Source organism: Cetorhinus maximus, unplaced genomic scaffold (assembly GCF_964194155.1).
Source record: "Cetorhinus maximus unplaced genomic scaffold, sCetMax3.hap1.1 HAP1_SCAFFOLD_306, whole genome shotgun sequence".
Lineage (NCBI taxonomy): Eukaryota > Metazoa > Chordata > Chondrichthyes > Lamniformes > Cetorhinidae > Cetorhinus > Cetorhinus maximus.
Genome location: NW_027596259.1, coordinates 427,195 through 437,646, shown reverse-complemented (window position 1 = coordinate 437,646; position 10,452 = coordinate 427,195). Strand labels below are relative to the sequence as shown.

The window sequence follows — 10,452 nt, the reverse complement described above, 5'->3', positions numbered from 1 at the left end:
TATTCTGAAAAAACAATTCTAATTTTCATCCAACATTTCTCCTCCTTTGCTCCCCCAAAGTTGTCCCACACACTATTGCTTCTCCTGTGCTGAAATCCAAACACATCACACCATTGCAACCATTTATTTTCTCCACTCCGAGATTGTTCCCTCTCTCTACTGTAGCTGGGTTCAGTTCTCCAGCCCCTGTGTGAAGAGTGAGAATAAAATCAAATAATCAATAATATCTCTGATGAAGAGTCACACGGACTCAAAACAATAACTCTGTCCTTCTCTCCACAGATGCTGTCAGACCTGTTGAGTTTTTCCAGCATTTTTGTTTTTGTGTCAGGTTTCCAGCATCCGCAGTATTTTGCTTGAATCAATCATTTCTCCTCTGGTCACAGGGACCATGAAGCCCCGCCCACTCTCTGTTGCGTCACCAAGACAACCGCGCATGCTCCCTGATCCCCGCTGGAACAAGATGGCGGCCGCTAACCTGGGCCTGCTCCCGGGTAAAAGCCTTGGAGTTGCAGGATTTTATTGGGGTTTGTGGGTGCGAATCAACCCTCCGCCCCCCCGCCGGTTCCTCTGGAACAAATCGCGGGCCTGGAAGGATTGACCTGAGTTGACCAATCAAGTTTCAGGTTTTTCAAGATCATTCATTGCCCTTTTTCCATGTTGCTGTTAATTAAAGATACCGAGATTGATCCCCTCACTCTGCATCCATTTGTGATATTTAGATGAAAAAACCCTCACCCTTCTGCACATTCATTGTTTAAAAGGGCAGCTGTTCTGTTAGTTGTGAAGCACACTGTGTACTGTGGGGTGATGTATGTTGGCTGAAGCCTTTAAAATTCTCATTCTTCTGTTCAATTCCCTCCATTACCTCGCCCACCCCTATCTCTGTGAACTTCTGCTAGTCTCCAACCCTCTTAAAAAGGAAAGACTGTTTCCAGTGCCAGAGGGATTGGTAAGGAGGCAGCTCAAGCTTGAGGTAATTGACAAAATAAGAAGATATGCCATGAGATATATCATTCTGCACTGATTTCTTATGGTCTGCAATGCAACACCTGAAACGGTGGTGTAAGCAAATTTCAAAACTGATAAATTCTTCAATTGGAAAATGTTGCACAACTAGGAGGAAAGGGCAGGAAAGTGGAGCCAGCAAAGACATGATGGGCTGGATGGCCTCCTTAAGAACTGTATCAATCTCTGATTTTAAAAACTCATTGTTCCTCTAATTCTGGTTTCTTACTCACCAAAATCCTGCTCACTGATGTTCAGTTTGGGATCCAGCAGGGCCACACAGCTCCAGATTTCATTACACCCTGCTGCACATTCATTGTTTAAAAGGGCAGCTGTTCTGTTTGTGGTACTGTCGGGTGATGTTTGTTGGCTGAAGCCTTTTAAAATCTCATTCTTCTCTTCAATTCTCTCTGTAGGGGTTTGTTCTGTTGTTAATTACACCCAGGATAGAAGTATGGTAGAGGCCGATGCAATGTATTGTATCAGTTGATTGTATAATTTTATATCTTGGCCTTAAAACTGCAATTACCATCGGATCAGAAAAATTTATTTGATATGCAATTACGTCCTCCCACCCAGCATTCAATGCGGTACAGAATGTGCCCTATCCAGAGCGCCAGAGTCTTACGCATGCGGAGTGCGGAGTCTGATTCGCACCTGCGCATTGCGGGCTATTACCTCAGCATGCGCAGTGCTGTCCTGTGACTGGAGCCGCAGAGTGGGTGAGAAAATGGCGACTGGAGCAGAATAACAGAGTTAGTGGGTGTGCGGGAGGAATGGAGCCAGCGGAGTGGGCAGGGAGGTTTCATAAACACTTGGTGCAGCCCGCAGAGCCTTAATAAGAAACTACAGGCCCCGCGTTTGCAGCGAACAGGCCGGAAATGGCTGGGTCTCTCCCTCTGCTCGGCCCGGGGGTGCGGCTGTGCAGCAGGGCGCATGCGCGGTCATCCTGGTCCAGGTAGCAGGAGGAGACAATGTTGTGAATTTCTATCCTGGACTGACAGGGATGGATTTTGGAAACTCCTTTTCCAGGGGGTTAGAAGGGGAGGATTTACACACAACAAACTCAAACCAAGAGAAATATTTCTCAATTTCTGTCCTGGACTGACAGTGATTGATTGTTTTGTAATCTTTTCATAGGATATCACGTGGGAAGGATTTGCAGACGGGAAACTCAAACCAAACATCAGATCAAGATCTGACAGACTCACTCGATTCATCAACCTTTGAGAGTAAGTAATGAGTTTCAGGTCATTATCACTCATTGTGTAAAATTTTTGCTCACACCCCTCCTGTAAATCTTGCTTCATAACTTAAATCTGTGTCCCATAACACTTTTATGATCAGATAATGTGAACAGCTTTTCTTTAACTACCTCATGTAAACCAATCATAAACATGTATAACTCTATCAAATTTCCCCTCAATCTACTTTGCTCCAAGGAGAACAACACCAGTTTTTCCAAACTAATCTAAAATCCTTCACCCGTTGAACCACTCTGGTAAGTCTCCTGCGCACCCTCTTAAGGACCCTCACATCCTTCATAATGTGTGGTGATCAGTGGTTTACACAAACCCAGATGTTCTGTGTCCATGTCTGTGATATCATCACACATCGATAATTACACTGTGACATCAGCACACACCGACAATTGCGCGGTGACATCACCCCGCTCCCAGTGTATTTCCTCAACTGGGAGATTTTTCTCTGACTTCAGTGCTTCTGATATCTTTCCAGCTACAGTCTCCGGCAGGAGTTTCCAAAGCTAAAAAGAGTTAAATTGTTTCACAGCTGAGTAGTTTTGACAAGTCATCTACAATTTGGAGCTTTTAGTCCTCTGTTATCTGTGTGAGGTCCGACAGCTCTGCAGCTGGTGTGACTCCTTTATTGTGGATCTGATTCTGTGTCCATCCATTGCTCTTTTTCACCTCTGCCCTCCCTGATCACCTCTCTGCTGTTGTCTAACTTTCTCTGTCTCTAATAGTGGGTGTATTTTAGCTCTGTTTAGCATTTTAGGGTTACTTCTGCCAACTGCTGCCTTGACCATGTGCTGCTGGCTTACCAATTATAGCTTCCCACCATGTCTTTCATAGTCAGGAGTTGTTTTTCCTGTGCTATAGTCCATCTCACTTCTACCCCTGAGCTTATATTGATGATCAGATTCTGCATCATTTTTATTCCCTGTAGTTCATTCTGCACCCCTGAAATGTTAACTCTGTTTCTCTCTCCACAGATACTTCCTGACTTGCTGAGTATTTCCAGCATTTTCTCTTTTTATTTCAGATTTCTAGCAGCTGCAGTATTTTGCTATTATTTTATTGGCAGGCAAAGTTACTGAGGTGGAAATAGGCGGTCTTAGTGATATGTAGTTAGAAGCTCAGCTTAGGGTGAAATATGACACTAAGGTTGTGAACAGTCTGGCTCAGCCTCAAAGTTGTCAGAGAGATGGATGGCATTGATGGTTAGGGAGTGGAGTTTGTAGCAGGGACTGAAGACAATGGCTTCAATCTTCCCAATATTTAAATGGAGGAAATTTCTGTTCATCCAACACTGGATGTTAAACAAATCAGGATGGTGTGTGACTTGGAGGTGATGGTGTTCGCATACATCTACCCAGGTCCTTCTAGGGGATGGAGGCTGAGGGTTTGGGAGATGTTGGTAGAATTGCAGATGCATAAAATCCCTTTCCTTCACCCCCTGCCTCTCCCATCTCCCTCTCTATTTCCCCCAGTAGATGCTGGTGTTTTGTATAGTCCCTGACCAGTTGGCAGGTTCCCTTCCCTGAAGGACATTAGTGAACCAGTTGGGTTTTTAATGACAATCCAGCAGTTTTCATGGTCACTTTTTCCTCGTACTGGCCCCAAAAATTACCAGATTCATTCACCTCAATTTCACAACCTGTTTTTGTGATATTGTGGTTTCTCTCTCATTCACTTTTGTCTATTTAAATATTTCCCCAGGATTTTCAATTGGGAAACCCAATGTTTCATCAGAATCTAACGGTGTCGCACAATTAGTGGTAACCTGAATTTCATCGGATTTTGAACATGGAAGGAAAAAGCACCGTTCACCGTGGGGAGAAACCGTACACGTGTTCTGTGTGTGGACGAGGCTTCAGCCGATTATCTGACCTGTCAAAACATAAATGCAGTTACAGTGCGGAGAAACCATGGAAATGTGGAGACTGTGGGAAAGGATTCAATTATCCATCCAGGCTGGAAACTCACCAGCGCACACACACTGGGGAGAGGCCTTTCACTTGTTCTGTATGTGAGAAAGGATTTGTTAATTCATCCACCCTCCTGAGACACCAGCTCATTCACACTGAAGAGAGGCCGTTCACCTGCTCCGAGTGTGGAAAGGGATTCACTCGGGCATCCAACCTGCTGAGACACCAGCGAATTCATTCTGGGGGGATGCCATTTACCTGCTCCGAGTGTGGGAAGGGATTCATTCAGTTATCCTACCTGCTGACACACCAGAGAGTTCACACTGGTGAGAGGCCATTTACCTGCTCCGAGTGTGGGAAGGCATTCACTCAGTTATCCAACCTGCTGACACACCAGCGAGTTCACACTGGTGAGAGGCCATTTACCTGCTCCGAGTGTGGGAAGGGATTCAGTCATTCATCCCACCTGTTGACACACCAGAGAGTTCACTCTGGGGAGAGACCATTCACCTGCTCCGAGTGTGGGAAGAGATTCACTCGGTCGTCAAACCTGCTGATACACCAGAGAGTTCACTCTGGAGAGAGGCCGTTCACCTGCTCCGAGTGTGGGAAGCGATTCACTCAGTTATCCAACCTGCTGACACACCTGCGAGTTCACACTGGGGAGAGACCATTTATCTGCTCCGAGTGTGAGAAGGGATTCGTTAATTTATCCGATCTGTTGAGACACCAGCGAATTCACACTGTGGAGAGACAGTTCACCTGCTCCCACTGTGGGAAGGGCTTCACACAGTCATCCCACTTGCTGAGACATCAGCGAATTCATACTGGAGAGAGGCCGTTCATCTGTCCTGTATGTGGGAAGGGATTCACTGCGTCCTCTGACCTCCTGAAGCACCAGCGAATTCACACTGAGAGAGGCCATTCAGCTGCTCCTGGTGTGGGAAGGGATTCACCTGGTCATCCCAACTGATGAGACACCAGCGAGTTCACAAATAACGAACAGGATGTTGCTGTTAATCACATCCAGGACTGAACCTTGTTCATTGGAGTCTGTTTCTGCTGATGTTAATAAACTCTAGCCCAGTTATTGGGGCTAATATTCTGGATAAGGACAAATAAAATATATTTGTGTTAAATATAGCATATTGAGTTTTGTTTATATCTCTAACACAAGTTAGTTTCTCTGGAAGGGCTCTCCTTCTCCCCTCCATCCTCACCTCTAACAACAAGTGTGAGGAGCTCATGGAGCTTCTTTGTCACTAAGATTGAGACAATCCGATCAGTTGCCTCTGCTGCTTCCCTCCCTTCCACTAGCCCACCGGGACAAACTGTCTCTAAAATGTTCCACCTTGTCCAAGCCGTGAACCCACATCTTTCATTAGCTTCTCTCCCATCTCCCTTCCTGCCCTCTCAGTGCTCATCTTGTCCATGAGACCCACCTCCTGCTCCATCGACCCTATTCCCACTAAACTGCTGATTACCCAACTTCCCCATGTTCACTGATATTGTTCACAGTTCTCTCCGTTCTGGTACTATCCCTCTCTCCTTCAAATCATCACCCTTTCCTCAAAAAACAATTACTTAACTCTACTGTCCTTGCAAAGTATTGACCCATCTTCAACCCCCAGTTCCTCTCTGAACTCCTGAAAAGTGTTCACACCTCCCAAATCCATCTCTATCTTTCCCAGAACTCCCTGCTTGAATCCATCCAATCAGGTTTCTGTCCTGCCACTGTACTGAAACAGCTAAGATCAAAGCCACCAATGACACCCTATGTGACAGTGGCAAAGGGAAACTATCCCTTCTCGACCTGCTTTGACAAGGTTGACCACACCATTCGGCTCCAACACCTCTCCACTGTCGTCCAGCTGGGTGGGGCTGTTCTCTCCTAGTTCCATTCTTCTCTATCTAATCATAGTCAGAGAATCACTTGGAATGTCTTCCCTTCCCACTCCCACAGTTACCTCTGGTGTCCTCAGAGGATCCAGCCTTGGCTTCCATTTATTTCTCAGCAACATTCTCCCCACAGCGACATCATCTGAAAACACTGTCAGTTATCACGTGTACACTGACAGTGCCCAACTCTACCTCACCACCACCTCTCTCCACTTCTCCACTTTTGTTAAATTATCAGACTGTTTGTGGATGTGCAGAAATTTTCTCCAATTAAATTTTGGGAAGATTGAAGCTATTGTTTTCATTCCTGAGCTACCAACTCCATTCTTTATCCTATTTCTATCAGGTCATCTCTCAGCCTTCTCTTTTCTAGAGAAAAGAGCTTCAGGCTGTTTAGCCTTTCCTGGCGATTATAATGTATCCGGTCCTGTAACATTTGTGAATGAACTTTTATGTCCCTGGCCCTTGCAACGCCTGACAGCAGTTTCGAGTCTGTATGACCCTTCTTCAGAGGGCGTCTCTATTGGACAGAGCGGTTTCTGGGCCGCAGAGAATTGTGGGATTTTGAAAATGGGAGAAGAAAGCACCGTTCACAGTGTTCTACATGTGGATGAGGTTTCAGCCGATCATCTGGCCTGGTCAAAACGTAAATGCAGTCACAACTGAAAGCAGCTGTGCAAATGTTGACACTGGGAAGGGATTCATTTACCCATCGAAATTGGAAACTCATCAGAGCATTCACACTGGGGAGAGGCCATTGACCTGCTTAAAGTGTCAGAAGGGATTCACTCCATTATCCCACCTGCAGACACGCCAGCGAGTTCTCACTGGGGAGAGGTCATTCATCTGTGCTGTGTGGAAAGAGATTCATTAATTTATCCAACCTGATTGCACATCAAAGAGAGCTTTCAAATTTCAGGACTGTGGGAAGTGCTTTACAAATTCTCAGGAACTTGAACGACCACCAGCAAAGTATTCATACTGATGAGAGACCGTTCAGATGCCTTCTTTATGGGATTGGGTTCAGGCAATCATCCCACCTCTCTTTACACAAGTGCTCTCACACTGGGGAGAGGCTGTACACCTGCACCAAGTGTGGCAATATACGCATTCAGTCATCCCACCTGCCGAGACACCAACGAGTTCACAACGAACTACAGTGATTGGATTTTGCTGTTATTAATGTACAAGAATGAACTATACCCATTGGGGTCTGTTTCAGCTGATGTTAATAAACTCCGGCCCAGTTATAAGTTTAATATTCTGGATAAAGGTCAAATAAATCAACATTCTGTCAAACACAGAGGATGTTGAATTTTTAAAAACATCTCTAACACAAGTTAGTCCTTGTTTCGGACTCTCCCTCTCCCCTGTCTCCTGCATCCACACCTCCAACAAGTGTGAGGAGCTCATGGAGCTTCTTTGTCACTAAGATTGAGACAATCTTGAGAAAATTGAGATCAGCTGCCTCTCCTGCTTCTCTCCCTCCCACGAGTACATCCTTGACGCCGACATCCTTGCAATTCTTATCCAATCTCCGACCACTCTTCTGTCTCCAAATTCATGCTCACCTCCCAAATCCATGCACAATGGTCCTGCAACTTAGGGGTAAAATGACATTGTGAAAGGATTGTTTACCGGCTGAATTGTGACGTTCTTACTGACAAGACAGAGTTTAAATGTTCTGTGTATGGGAAGAAAAAATAATTGTTCACACCGCCTACTGAGACTCCGGTGAGTTTACATCTAAATGTCGGGGGTTTTACTGCAGTTATTTACACCCGGGACAGTATTATGGCAGAGGACCCATGCACTTTGTTTGTCATACCAATTGACTGAATAATTTTGTATATTGGTCTTGGGCTTCGTTTGTCATCAGATCACAAAACAGAATTTTCTATTCAAAAAAACGAACTCTCAATGGCAGCCTCGTTACCCAGCATTCAATAGGGGCCAGAATGTGCCCTATCCTCACAACAGGAGCTCCCTACACATGCGTATTACGATGTGTGTTTGGAGCATGCGCAGTGCTGGTCTGTGACTGAAGCTGCTCAGAGTGGGTGAGTGAATGTCGAGTGGAGCAAACTAACAGAGTTAGTGGGTGTGTGAGGAGGAATGGAGCCGGCGGAGTGGGCAGGGAGGCTTCATAAAGACACAGTGAAGGCCGCAAACCCCAAATAACAAGGTACAAGTCTTGTGTTTGCAGAGAACTGGCTGAGAAAGTCTGGATTTCTCCCTTCGCCAGGCCCGGGGTAACGGCCGCCATCTTAATAGGGGGCAATGTGCAGCAGGGCGCATGCGCGGGCATCCTGGTCTAGGTAGCAGGAGGAGAGAAGATTGTGGAATTCTACCCTGGACTGGCAGGGATGGATTTTGGAAACTCCTTTTACAGGGGGTCAGAAGGGGAACATTTACAGACGGGTGAGATCTGACAGAGTCACTCAATTCATCAGGACCTGGATCCTCCTTTTTTAATGCTCTGTACAAACCATTTCCCAAACCTGCCACACTCAGTCCAGGATAGAAATTCAGGACCTGGATTCTATCGGCCTCTGAGTGTAAGCATTGAGTTCCAGGTCATGACCATTCACTGTGCAAACATTTCTTTCTCACATCCCTCCTGTACATCTTACCCAAAATCTTAAATCTGTGACCACGATCCTTTCACGATCTGCTACTGTGAACAACTTTTCTTTAACTACTTTATGTAAACATTTCATAATTTTGTACACCTTTTGTTAAATCTCCCCTCAATCTACTTTGCTCCAAGGAGAACAATCCCAGTTTCTCCAACCTAACCTTGCAACTAAAATCCTTCATCCCTTGACCCATTCTGGTAAATCTCCTCTGCCCCCTCTCAAGGACCCTCCCATCCTTCATAATGTGTGGTGATCACTGGTTTGTACAAACCCAGATGTTTTGGGTCTGTGTGTGTGACATCATCACACATCGACAATTACACGGTGACATCATCCCGCTCCCCGGGTATTTCCTCAACTGGGAGATTTTTCTCTGACTCCAGTGCTTCTGATATCTTTCCAGCTGCAGGAGATTTTAAAGTTGAAAACTGAAATTGTTTCAGAGTAGAGTATTTTTGACCATTCATCTACAATTTGGAGCTTTTAGTTCTCTGCTCTGTTATCTTTTAGAGGTTCCATCGCTCTGGGGCTAGTGTGGCTCCTTTCCTGTGGATCTGAATCCATGTCCATCTTTTGCTCTGTTTCACCTCTGCCATCCCAGATCACCTCTCGGTCATTGTCTAACTTTCTCTGTCTCTAATACTGGGTGCATTTTAGCTGTGTTTGGCATTTAACTGTTACTTCTGCTGATTGTATCCAAATAAGGTTTCCACTGCTGCCCATCCCCTGACCATGTGCTGCTGTCTTACCAGCTTTATCTTCCCACAGTATCTTTCACAGTCAGGAATTGTTTTTCCTGTGCTATAATCCACTTCTGAACTTATATTGACCATCAAATTCTGCACCATTTTTATTCCCTGTAATCCATTCTGCACACACTGAAATGTTAACTCTGTTTCTCTCTCCACAGATCCTGCCTGATTTGCTGAGTATTTCCAACATTTTTTTATTTATTTCAGATTTTCAGCAGCTGCAGTATTTTGCTATTATTTTATTGCAGGCGTTGGTCACAGAACTGAGTCACAGACGGACCAGTTAAGAGCTGGTTTGTATCAGGGTGGGTGTTGGTTACCAGAAGTTGGTCCCTGGCCTCCAGTGTAGGTCCTTTCTCATCAAGTCACAGAATCACTGAATGATGGCGATATAGACGGAGGCCATTTAGCCCATTGTGCACATGCTGGCTCTCTGCAAGAGCAAGTCAGCTAGTCCCACTCCCCTGCCCTTTCACTAACAAGACCAGCAAATATCGCCAATCCCCAGTTGCCTGTGGAGAAGATGATGTTTGACCTTCTTGAATCGCTGCAGTCCGTGTGGTGAAGGTGCTCCCACAATGCTGTTAGGTAAGGAGTTACAGGTTATTCATCCAGTGATGATGAAGGAACAGTGATATATGTCCAAATCAACAACAGCAATTCGTGTTTATATAGCACCTTTAACGTAATAAAACTTTCCAAGGCATTTCAAAGAACAGTATGCGTTTATAAAAAGCATTAGAGATTAGGAATGTACAGTCAAAGCTCTCTGCTGTTGACTGAGTTCTGAATTGGCTGATTGATGGACACTGTAACCAGGTCAGTCTGAGTTTCCTCGTGGTGAGTCTGCAGTGGGACCTGAGTCTGAGGAGGACGAGAGATTAACCCTATGAAGACAGAGTAAAACAGAACAACTGCGCTTGCACAATGGCAGCAAACACAGCCTTTAAAATAAGGATGAGAATTTTATAATTTAGGTTCTGCT

At 45.3% G+C, this 10,452-nt stretch overlaps 1 pseudogene; it reads left to right on the top strand.

Annotated features, from left to right (window-relative positions):
* The first annotated feature begins 463 nt into the window (after window positions 1-463).
* Window positions 464-6,950, top strand: LOC144673191 (uncharacterized; annotated as a pseudogene).
* The last annotated feature ends 3,502 nt before the right edge of the window (window positions 6,951-10,452 follow it).